General features: G+C 36.2%; 1 protein-coding gene across 7 annotated transcripts in view; it reads left to right on the top strand.

Moving 5' to 3' along the window:
- The window catches only part of LRRC7 (leucine rich repeat containing 7), a 563262-nt gene that overhangs the window by 330128 nt on the left and 220255 nt on the right, over window positions 1-12879 (top strand). The gene's annotated exons all lie outside the window — the stretch shown is intronic.

Genomic DNA, 12879 nt, shown 5'->3' with positions numbered 1-12879 from the left:
AATTGATTTAGCTTACACGTGGGCATGTATTCTTTGACAATGAAGAGAAACTAATATTTACTTAGTGGATATATAAGACTCTTTACCCACAAACATGATTTCATTAAATCTTGTAACAACTGTGTAAGGTGTATGTTCCCACGTTTTTACCAATGGAAAAACTGATGTCACTCTGATAAATCTCCATTCAAATCCACTTCTCTCTCTAGTACTCCATAATGTACCATCTTTACCATTTACCTATAGATTATAGTTCTGCCTAAATTATATTTTAGCAACCTCAAATTATGTATGCTGATGTTGTTCATTTGATTGGTTTACCTTCACAGCACTTGATTAGAAATCAAATTATATTAATACTTCTAGTAAATTAGAGATACTTGTCACACATGACAAGAATTGCTTATTCTCTTGAAATGTACGTCAGGGTACATTTTGTGTTCAGTCCTCAAAATGATACCTTGAGGAGAGGATCAGTGAATTTCATAAGGTTATAAGAGTGCCAGATTATTTGTAATAATGTAAGATGTTCATTGTAACTTTGCTTTATGGCTCAGTGTCCATCGCTATCAATTTTATCTTTTCAAACTTTTAAAATAAATGTGGTTTCTTTTTTTTCATTTCCAAAGATACAAGATTGTAAGGGTAGCAATACATCATACAGCTAACATGCTTTACATTTTTCAAAGCCTATTAAAAAATGCTTTTAAAAATATGTTTTTCTGACCTGCACATTAGCCTTGTAAGGAAGGCATAAAAAATATTTCCCCTTCATCTAATAAGAACTTTAATGTTATTTACTATCATAAATATAATATTCTTTGTGCCATAGGCAAGGGACTAATTTTTGTGTCAGCTTATACTATTTATTGATGTATATTAATTTTGTATTGTGTTTCCCCTTGAGGACAAATGTTTAGAATTATAATTTTTATTTTAAGTTTATTCTTTGAGAAGGATTTCACACAAACTGGTAAAACTTTGAAATATAAATTGTTTTATACAGTAATTACCATAAAATACAGTTAAGCAGACCAGGATGTTTCTATATAGTAATTAACTGAACAATGTACTTTCAGTATTCCTTGATATGATAAATACAAAAACTATGTAGCTTTTTTTTTTTAAGATTTTATTTATTTATTTGACAGAGAGAGATCACAAGTAGGCAGAGAGACGGGCAGAGAGAGAGGGGAAGCAGGCTCCCTGCTGAGCAGAGAGCCCAATGCGGGACTCGATCCCAGGACCCTGAGATCATGGCCTGAGCTAAAGACAGAGGCTTAACCCACTGAGCCACCCAGGCGCCCCACTATGTAGCTTTTTTGTCATGGCATTTGTTTTTCTATAAAATTCTTAAATTTTCTTCTTTTTTTTTTTTAAGATTTTATTTATTTATTTAACAGAGAGATCACAAGTAGGCAGAGAGGCAGGCAGAGAGAGAGGAGGAAGCAGGCTCCCTGATGAGCAGAGAGCCCGATACAGGGCTCGATCCTGGGATACTGGGATCATGACCCGAGCCGAAAGCAGAGGCTTTAACCCATGAGCCGCCCAGGTGCCCCTTAAATTTTCTTCTTAATACAAAATTTCTCATATTTGAAAATCAAACCCTTATTTTCTGTGATGCAGATAATCAGTATGCATTATTTAGGGAAAAAATAAAGAGAAACAATAAAATTTTAGGGAAAAGCAAAAGAACACCATTCTTATCAGCCTGCCGTGATTAATAGCCTTATGTGGGCACCTATAATTGTAAAGGAAGACTGGGGGGAAAAGAGGATTAAAAAAGAGTAGTAAATGTGGACCCAGTGAGATGTAGATCTGTTAACTGTAATTTCATCATTTAGTAATTCTATCAGAAGGGCAAAGTTGTACATTCAGTCAACACTAAGCTTAGGGGACAGGATAAGAAATCAGTGGATTTAACATTAGTGACAGAAAACTCAATAAAAGAATGAAAATTGGAATCAGGGAAACCTTGTCCAACATTTGTTAAGAACTTACAGTGTGGTGAGAGCTATAGCATGTGTTGAGAATTTCAGAAATATATTTGGTCCTCTCAATGAGTTCCTGATTCTCTGAAAGAGATATTCTAAGCCAAACAAAAGTCATGTGCAAAAGCAGAAAGATGAGAGAGAAACTGATGAATTATGTAAAGTACAAGGAGATTCATTTGGGTAGATTGCAATAGCTTGTGCATTTCAAGAGATGAGATTGAGATGAGATTTGAAAAGTAGAAGAGAGCTTATTCGAAGAAGTCTTTGTATGCCTGTGGATGAGTAAGATCCATAAAGGAAATATGCTCAATTCAGTCAACTTTGCAAGGAATTATACCCACTTAATTTTACCAGAATCTTAACTTTCATACATAATATAATTGCTAATAATTATTGAATTTTAAATCCTTTACATATGCTAACTTATACAGCCCTCACATTAACTCTTTAAAATAGGTATTATTGTTATATATAACTATTATATATATATAACTATTATAAAAATATATAATTGTTATATTATATATAACTATTATAAATAAGGAAACTGAAACATAAGGAAATAACTTGCCCCATGTCACAATGCTGATAAGGTGAGGGGGAAGGATTTGAACCCTGGCAGCCTGAATCAGAAGCCTTGGCACAGCTGAGTAGAATCCATCCAAAGTAGACTAAAGTTTTGAAGATACTTGATGATGTATTTTTTTTTAATTTGTTTATTTACAGCATAACAGTGTTCATTGTTTTGGCATCACACCCAGTGCTCCATGCAGTACGTGCCCTCCCTATTACCCACCACTTTGTTTCTCAACCTCCCACCCCCCCGCCCCTTCAAAACCCTCTGGTTGCTTTTCAGAGTCCATAGTCTCTCATGGTTCATCTCCCCTTCCAGTTTCCCTCAACTCCCTCTCCTCTCCATCTCCCCATGTCCTCCATGTTATTTGTTATGCTCCACAAATAAGTGAGATCATATGATACTTGACTCTCTCTGCTTGACTTATTTCGCTCAGCATAATTTCTTCCAGTCCCATCCATGTTGCTACAAAAGTTGGGTATTCATCCTTTCTGATGGAGGCATAATACTCCATTGTGTATATGGACCACATCTTCCTTATCCATTCATCTGTTGAAGGGCATCTTGGTTCTTTCCACAGTTTGGAGACCGTAGCCATTGCTGCAATAAACATTGGGGTACAGATGGCCCTTCTTTTCACTACATCTGTATCTTTGGGGTAAATACCCAGCAGTGCAATTGCAGGGTCATAGGGAAGCTCTATTCTTAATTTCTTGAGGAATCTCCACACTCTTCTTCAAAGTGGCTGCACTAACTTGCATTCCCACCAACAGTGTAAGAGGGTTCCCCTTTCTCCACATCCTCTCCAACACACGTTGTTTCCTGTCTTGCTAATTTTGGCCATTCTAACTGGTGTCAGGTGGTATCTCAATGTGGTTTTAATTTGAATCTCCCTGATGGCTAGTGATGATGAACATTTTTTCATGTGTCTGATAGCCATTTGTATGTCTTCGTTGGAGAAGTGTCTGTTCATATCTTCTGCCCATTTTTTGATATGATTATCTGTTTTGTGTGTGTTGAGTTTGAGAAGTTCTTTATAGATCCTGGATATCAACCTTTTGTCTGTACTGTCATTTGCAAATATCTTCTCCCATTCCGTGGGTTGCCTTTTTGTTTTGTTGACTGTTTCCTTTGCTGTGCAGAAGCTTTTGATCTTGATGAAGTCCCAAAAGTTCATTTTTGCTTTTGTTTCCTTGGCCTTTGGAGACATATCTTGAAAGAAGTTGCTGTGGCTGATATCGAAGAGGTTACTGCCTATGTTCTCCTCTAGGATTCTGATAGATTCCTGTCTCACGTTGAGGTCTTTTATCCATTTCGAGTTTATCTTTGTGTACGGTGTAAGAGAATGGTCGAGTTTCATTCTTCTACATATCGCTGTCCAGTTTTCCCAGCACCATTTATTGAAGAGACTGTCTTTTTTCCATTGTATATTTTTTCCTGTTTTGTCGAAGATTATTTCACCATAGAGTTGAGGGTCCATATCTGGGCTCTCCACTCTTTTCCACTGGTCTATGTGTCTGTTTTTATGCCAGTACCACGCTGTCTTGGTGATTACAGCTTTGTAGTAAAGCTTGAAATCGGGTAACGTGATGCCGCCAGTTTTGTTTTTGTTTTTCAACATTTCCTTAGCAATTCGGGGTCTCTTCTGATTCCATACAAATTTTAGGATTATTTGCTCCAGCTCTTTGAAAAATACCGGTGGAATTTTGATCGGAATGGCATTAAAAGTATAGATTGCTCTAGGCAGTATAGACATTTTAACAATGTTTATTTCCGATCCAAGAGCATGGAATGGTCTTCCATCTTTGATGATGTATTTTTTAGAGGTTTGAATACATATTGAATTCAGGAAGATTTTGCTAATACTGGTTAGTAAAATATCCAAATCTCCTTTAAAAAAGAAATTTCATTTAAATATAATTGGCATCCAATAAACTGTGCATACTTAAAATGCCCACCTTGATAATTTTTGAAATATATACACCAGTGGAAGCATCACCGTGATCAAGATAATGAACATGTCCATCACCCTCAAAAGTTTCCTCCTGACACTGCTCACTGATTCCCCGCATGGACAAATACTATTCTGCTTTCTCTCACTACAGATTAGTTTGAATTTTCCAGAATTTTATATAAATGCAATCATAGAATATATTCATTTTTGTCTGGCTTCCTTTGGGAGCATCGTTATTTTATTTGTCCATATTGTAATATTTATCAATTTTTATTGCTGATAGTATGCCTTTGTATAAATATACTCTCTATGATATATGAATTGTTTTCCTGCAGCTGTTAACTATCACAAGTAGGCTGTTATGAATAGTCTGTACAAGTTTCTGTAGGAATGTTTAGGAAAAGAAGTTGGGCACAAGGAATATAGTATATATGTTTTCATTTATGTAGAATACAACATGAGACAAAACCAGGCTATGCTATCAGAAATTGTGATAGTGGTTATCTTTGGGGAGGGAAGGTGGTGACTAAAAGAGTGGGTGCATGAGAGGGACTGCTTTTAGACTCTAGAATATTTTGTTTCTTCATCCTGATACTGATTACATGGGCAACAATTTCACTGTATAAAAATTTAGTAAGCATTATACTTTGGATATGTATTTTTCTATAGGTATCTTATACTTGGATTAAAAGTTAAAAGTGAGGTTAATGAAATAGTTTGGTTTAGTCCAGAAGATTTTCTATATGTTGTTGGGCATGCCTGTTTTTGTCTTTTTTCTCTTTTTTTTTTAAATTTCATAACGTTTACTACCATTCCAGTTATATACGCTAGGAGTACATCCTATACCATTACCTTTATTCCTTTTAGTGTCATTTCTTGTTTTACTATTTTTCTTGTTACACTATAAACTTCCTGGGGGACAAAGATAATGTCTACCTTACTCACTTTCATTTCCTGGCAAGGTGCTTGGAACACAGTGGATAGATATCCAATGAATACCGGGATGATGGGATAAGTGGTTGTTTATGCGCCTGCTCAGAGCTTAAGCATCTGATTTTCATTATTTGGCTTCTACTAAAAGCTTTGCTTCCCTTATGGTCTACTAATTATTGATTTGATTCTGTGATATTGAAAGTTTTTCTTTCTTCCTAACTTCATTCAACTCTTTGTTTTAGCATACATTTTTCAAAATAATAATATCTCCTATTATTATTCACTGTGGGCTCTAAACACTTTATATCTACTAACTTATTCAAGATGCACAACTCAAACAATACAGGTATTCACATGGTTTCCATTTCACAAACAGGGAAACTGAGGTACCAAAAATATAAATATCCTGCCCAAGATCACAGAGCTTATGGTTGATTCCAGTCTAACTCCAGACTCATGCTTTTATTCAGTATAGACTTCTGTATTTATATATATTACTTTCCATCATTACATTTCCTCATTTTTTTCTGAACTTTGATAAAATGTTTGCTCTTCAGACTGGCTTTCTTTGAACACTTTATTACAAAATTGCAGCCCTCCAAATATTCTCACTCATTCTCATCATGCTATATTTTCCTCATAGCACTTACCACCCCATGATATTTTATATATTTTTATTTATTTCTTTATACATCTTTTCCCACTAAAGTGGTAGCTTGGTGAGGGCAGAGATTTTTATCTGTTTTACTTTGTTATATTCTTTTGTCTTCGAATAAGATCTAATACATAGTAGATACTTACTAAATATTTGTTGAATGGATGAATAAATGCTTCATAGAATCAGCCTATGCTGAGCCACTGTGGTACTACAGGAATGGCAAAGAGTTTTTAAAATCCCTTTTAGCAAAGTCGCTTTCTGCTTAGAATAGAGACCAAAAAAGATCTCTGTTAGACAAAAGTATGGACACCAATACACATTCCATTCCATGTTCTATATTCGATTGGACATGCCCTGGAAATCTTCTTTTTTTTTTCACTTTTTTTTGAATTTCTTTTCAGCGTAACAGTATTCATTGTTTTTGCACCACACCCAGTGTTCCATGCAATATGTGCCCTCCCTATTACCCACCACCTGGTTCCCCAACTTCCCACCCCCCACCCCTTCAAAACCCTCAGGTTGTTTTTCAGAGTCCATAGTCTCTCATGGTTCATCTCCCCTGGAAATCTTTTTTTTTTTTTTTTTTAAGATTTTATTTATTTATTTGACAGAGAGAGAGATCACAAGTAGGCAGAGAGGCAGGCAGAGAGAGGGGAGGGAGCAGGCTCCCTGCGGAGCAGAGAGCCCGACGCGGGGCTCGATCCCAGGACCCTGAGATCATGACCTGAGCCGAAGGCAGCGGCTTAATCCACCAAGCCACCCAGGTGCCCCTCCCCTGGAAATCTTAACTCAAGAGCATTTCTGGACATTCTAGTGTCATGTAAATTTTTATTCTCAAAGAAACTTTGTTCTGGCAAAGGGGAACCAAAGAGTTTTTATATAACGCATCATATGACTTGCATTTTAAAAAAATTTCTGTGATTTTTGTGTGGAGAGTGGATTATGGAGACCACAATAGAAGAAATGATAACCAGTTAATGAAACCATGGAAATAACCCATGAGTAAACAGAGTTGTGAACCAGAGCTACAACGGTAACTATAGAAATGAAAAGAAATAGATTTTAGAGACAGAATCCATAAACCTTGGTGAATAATTAGTCAGGGGTTTCTGATTTCCATAGTGTCAACTACATAAACAGAAAACAGAGGCGGTCTGGGAATATGACTAGTTTTGTGTTCAGTACGATAAACCGTAAACTCATGTTGTTAATTTAATGGTGCTGTTCAGTAAATTAAAAAACAAAACGAAACAAAATGTTGACCTAGAACTTAGAAGAGAATCTGTGACAGGAGAGTTCTATTTCAGTCCTCAAATGCATGAAGTTGCCCATGCTGGTCCTCTGCGGGCACGCGGTGCTGTCCTGGGCTGCTGCACCAGCGGCCTGCCATCGCTGTTGCTGTCACTTCTCTTGCTGCTGCTGCTGCTGCTGCCCCACCATAATGTTATCCACAGGCTGCTACTGTGGAGTAGCCCATGTGACTGACTTGCCTACCCCAGGCATCCAATTCACTGATGCCAAAGAGGCTTGAAAACCAGCTTAGAGGCTTCCAGAAGGGATTTTAATAACCAGCAGGTGAAGACCACCAAATGAACCTCCTCACCAACCTTAGGGTTATTAATTGCTGCAGCAAGAGTGACTGCATACCACGGAGAACCATGGAGCATGTCAGCGAGAGAGGGAGTTAGAAACAGCTGGGTAGGTGATTTTGGAGAAGGATCAAGAACATGGTTGTCTTTTCTGGTTTAGGAATTCTCTAAAATTGGAGCATTTGGTTATTGAATATTTGAGTATTTTTACCCTGTGAGACCAGGGGAATGAAGAGTTTCTGGAGCTGCTTTTGGAGAAGTGGTAGTCCCCCTCAGAGTAGTGGAGGTAGAAGGTCTTTGCTTTTGTCTTTATTCGGGTATGATTTTGTAGTTGCCTTGTTTTTGCTTTATTTCATCATGACCATGAAGAGCCCTCCACTGAAGTTGATATTTCATGAAATTGTTTATAATCAGTAGGGAAATAACATGGCCTGTAGGTAGTAACCCAGCTAGCTACCAGCTGTCAGCTGTCAGGGCTGCCTTCTCCTTTCTCAGTAGGTAAGCTTTGCCTCCTACCAGGACTCTTCAAGCAGCAATTACCAAAACACTAGAGGCTGGGCTGCCAATTAAAAAATTACTCAAGCCTACAATTTCCAACTATTAGGTATTGTATTAGTCAGCTTGCCTTGCCATAACAAAATACCTTAGACAGGGTGCCCTATATAGCAGAAATTTGTTTCTCATGGTACTGGAAGCTGGGAGGTCTGAGACCAAGGTCTGTTGGCTGATTCTTTTTCCCAGAGAGGGCCCTCCTCCAGACTCACAGCTGCCTCCTTCTTGCTGTGTCCCCACACAGCAGAGAGAGGGAGAGCTCTGACAGACTCTACCTACTATTTTGCTCATGTTCTAGGATAAATTTCTTTACATAAATTTTTTCAATTTTACTTCCTTTTTATTTGAATATAATACAATTCTTGTTTATAATAAGCTCTTTTTGTTCAGTTTTATTCCAATCATATTGATATATAATTGGCATTCATCACTGTGTGACTTTAAGGTATCTGAAATAATGGTTTGACTTAAATCTATCATGAAATGATTATCACAATGAGTTTAGTTAGCATACATCATCTAATATGGAAGCAATAAAAAGAAGGGGGAAAAAAGAAAACTCTTTTCCCAGGTAATGAAACTTTTGGGATTTACTCCCTTAACAACTTACATATATACCAGAGAGCACTATTAACTAAAGTTACCATATTGCATTACATCCCTTACATAGACTTGTAAAGATTATTTTCTATTGGTCGGCTTCCCATGAGCTGCTTTGTATGGGATGCATACAAACCAAAAGCTTTGGGTTTCTTGTTTGTGATTACAAAAATTATGACAGTCTTTAATAACAATAATCTTTAAAGAAGTGAAATTATAACAAACACTTTCTTTAAAAATTCCTCTTTGTATAATGCAATTATTCCCAAATGCATTTTTTGTAATCTGAGGAGTCCTCTGAGATACATTAAAAGAATCAAATTGAGTCTCATGACATACAAAGCAAAATCTAACAGAGACCCCCAGTTTGTTTTGTGAGATTAAGAGTCATTTATGGTTTGTCTCCCTCCCAATCCCATCTTGTTTCATTTACTCTTCATTGGGGAGGGGAGGCGAACCATAAGAGACTATGTACTCTGAAAAACAACCTGAGGGTTTTGAAGGGTCAGGGGTGGGAGGTTGGGGCAACCTGAGGGTTTTGAAGGGTCAGGGGTGGGAGGTTGGGGGAACAGGTGGTGGGTAATGGGGAGGGCACGTTTTGCATGGAGCACTGGGTGTTGTGCAAAAAGAATGAATACTGTTACACTGAAAAAATAAATAAAATGAAAAAAAAAAGAACATTATAAAATAAATTTGAAAAAAAAAAAATCTAACAGAGAATGGCTCCGTTAGAAAACCTAACTCTTAGAATGCCATAAAAGGCTTATTTCGGCTGTAGATTATAATATGTATAAATTACAAAGGCAAGGTGATGTCAAATTACAAGGTAGAGGTTTGGTAACCAACACCCCAGGTGTTGAAAATCTTCAAATAGCTTTTGATTGTCCAAAAACTTACCTATAAATAGCCTACATTCACTGGAAGCCTTATCAATATCATAAATAGTGAGTTAACATGTACTTTGTGCATACATTACAATAAAGTAAGTTAGAGAGAAGAAAATGTTATTAAGAAAATCATGAGAGGAAATACATTTGCATTGCTGTACTGTATTTATAGGGAAAAAATAAAGGTCCACACATAAGTACGACAGCACAGTTCAAACCCATGTTGGTCAAAGGTCACCTGTATGAGTGAATTGCTCTTGAGAAAGAACTTTCTGTCTCTTCTTTGGGCATTAGTTAAGAAAACAAAGAACTCCTTTGATCCCCTCCATGTTACAAAGAATTTTATTGAGAATATACTTTGCTATTTCAGAACACATCTAATACTTTAAACACCTAGGTTCATACTGACTGATACTAGCATTATCTTCTTTTCTTGGAATATACTTTCTGCCTTCTTCATCTGGTGAACTCTTCTCTTAAACCTCACTTCTGGCATTACCTGACATGAGGTTATCTCTAGATCTGGCTCTGAATTATAAGTTCCATAGCATTCTCACATCTTCTGGGTAGCATAAATCCAAGGCTTAATAAATTAGTATATTAATTTCATAATCATTTAACTTCTGAATTTTCTGAGAGAATGTAATCTCCATCAGGGCAGTGATTGTGTTTGTTAATACTCGAATCACTCTCACACACATAATAAAAAAACAGTATTTATTATTATTGTTAATAATAATGTAACTAATTATAACTAATAGTATAACTAATAATGTAGCTTATAATAACATAACTAATGTAAATAATTATAACCTTTAATGATCATTCCTTTGGGTTGTGACGTACATGAAGGCAACAATCCCATCATAGCCCTAGGCCTTAGCTATCTGATATGTGCTCAGTAGATATTTGTTATTAAAGAAAGCATTATTTGCCTAATGAATTTAAAAGCTTAATTTACAGAACGTTTGTAAAGTGAAGTATCAGTGTAGTACAAAAGTAAAGAGTTGGGGCGCCTTGGTGGCTCAGTGGGTTAAAGCCCCTGCCTTTGGCTCAGGTCATGATCTTGGGGTCCTGGGATCAAGCCCCACTTCTGGCTCTCTGCTCAGCAGGGAGCCTGCGTCCTCCTCTCTCTCTGCCTCTCTGCCTACTTGTGATCTCTGTCTGTCAAATAAATAAATAAAATCTTAAAAAAAAAAAGTAAAGAGTTTAGATAATAAACTTACTTTCTCTACAATGATTAAAAAGATATGAAGAAGTAGGCCTTTCTTCTTCTTTGGACAATTAGCTAAGTGTTTTATCATGTTAACGAAAAGTTAATCTTTCCTCAACAAAATTCAGGTTCAGAAATATAAGTTACTGAGAGTATGTGGAAAAGCAATGGCTGAACTTATGACTATTTCAAAGCAAGATTTAGATTTACCTTAGATAAGTATAATTAACCAAAAGAAGTAATGCAGTTAGACTTCAGTGTCTTTTACAGTTCTTTGATTGAAATGAGTTTCCATTATGAGGCACATTTCACAGTGGTCTCATTTAGAAGTGATTTCTTACCCATTGTTATTTCTAGTGTGTAGTCTATTATTTCTGATAGCTATTCTATTATACTTTCTTTCACAACTTCTAAGTGCTGACTGTTATAATCATATTTTAGCATGATAATCTGTATATCAAGTTAAACCCGCGGAGGGGGAAATTAGTCCTGGTGAAGGCCAACCAGAAAGTCATCCTAAGTGAAATTTGTTCTCAAATTCCTATTTTAAGTTTACTATGCAGCTGAAAGCATGCATCATTCCAATTATTAAATAAAATTTGATTTTACTTCTTTGTATTGACAGACACTATCAAAAAATACAGCACTAATACAGGTCTTAGCATTCACATGCTTAGGGAAGACTCTCTAACAATAACTTTACAAAGAAGAAATATCTAGTTGAGTCTGAGGCACACATTATTTTAAAGAACAAGTGAACTTAGAGAAAATTATTTATGGAGTAATTTTCATTGAAGATATAATAAATATAAAAAAGAAGAGGAATAAAGACTAGAAAAACATTAACATCTTTACCTGAGTCCTGAAACTTTAAAGTAATAAAAAGTGAAGGAAAAGAATATATGTATAATCACAGTCATGGCTTCTGAAAGGCAGAAATTATAAACATCAGACATCACACAAAACTACACAGAATACTTTATAAAAGTGAAATTGTAAAAATGGAACACTAGAATATTGAGGTCAGATGCAGGAAGAAAACCATCAACTGCCATAAACCCTGAATGACTTGTAGAAGTGTGTGTTTTTGTTTTTTTTTTAACCTTAGTGATCAACTTGTAAAATTATGCACGTTATTTCCTTTATATTTTCTATTTCTTTAAAATTATTTAAAATGTAATTTATCTCTTAATTCCCCAAACACTAGAATGGTAGAATGAGTGTAGTACAAAGTAAACTTTTGGCTATAAGAAACAAAATTCTGAGTAAAAGTGACCCCTTGAATAGTAAGTACATTGTTGTTCATTAAAAAGCTTCAAGGTAAGTAGTTCCGAAGTTGGTTTCAGTAACAATGATTTTATCAAACACCTGGGCTTTTTGCATATTTCTGTGCTGCTCTCCCCATCACACCGGCTTTCATTCTTGGACTTGTTACGTCATATGGTTGCACAATGTCTGCTGCAACTCTAGACATCACGTTCTTATCTAGCCATGAAAAAAGAGGAATAAAAGGGACAGCGGAAAAAATCACATGACTCTCTCTCTCTCTTTCATTTTATTTATGTTTCATTAACATATAATGTATTATTTGCCCCAGGGGTACAGGTCTGTGAATCATCAGGCTCACACATTTCACAGCACTCACCATAGCACATACCCTCCCCAATGTCCACACCCAGCCACCCTATCCCTACCTCCCAAACCCCCAGCAACCCTCAGTTTGTATTGTGAGATTAAGAGTCTCTTATGGTTTGTCTCCCTCCCGATCCCATCTTGTTTTATTTTTTCCCTTCCTCCCCACACAAAACCCCACCAGCCTCTCAAATTCCTCATATCAGAGAGATCATATGATAATTGTCTTTCTCTGATTAACTTATTTCACTTAGCATAATTAATACCCTTTAGCTCCATCCACATTGTTACAA

Source organism: Meles meles, chromosome 1, assembly GCF_922984935.1.
Source record: "Meles meles chromosome 1, mMelMel3.1 paternal haplotype, whole genome shotgun sequence".
Classification (NCBI taxonomy): domain Eukaryota; kingdom Metazoa; phylum Chordata; class Mammalia; order Carnivora; family Mustelidae; genus Meles; species Meles meles.
The sequence above is the reverse complement of the archived record's forward strand: the minus strand, read 5'-3'. Positions and strand labels throughout refer to the sequence as shown.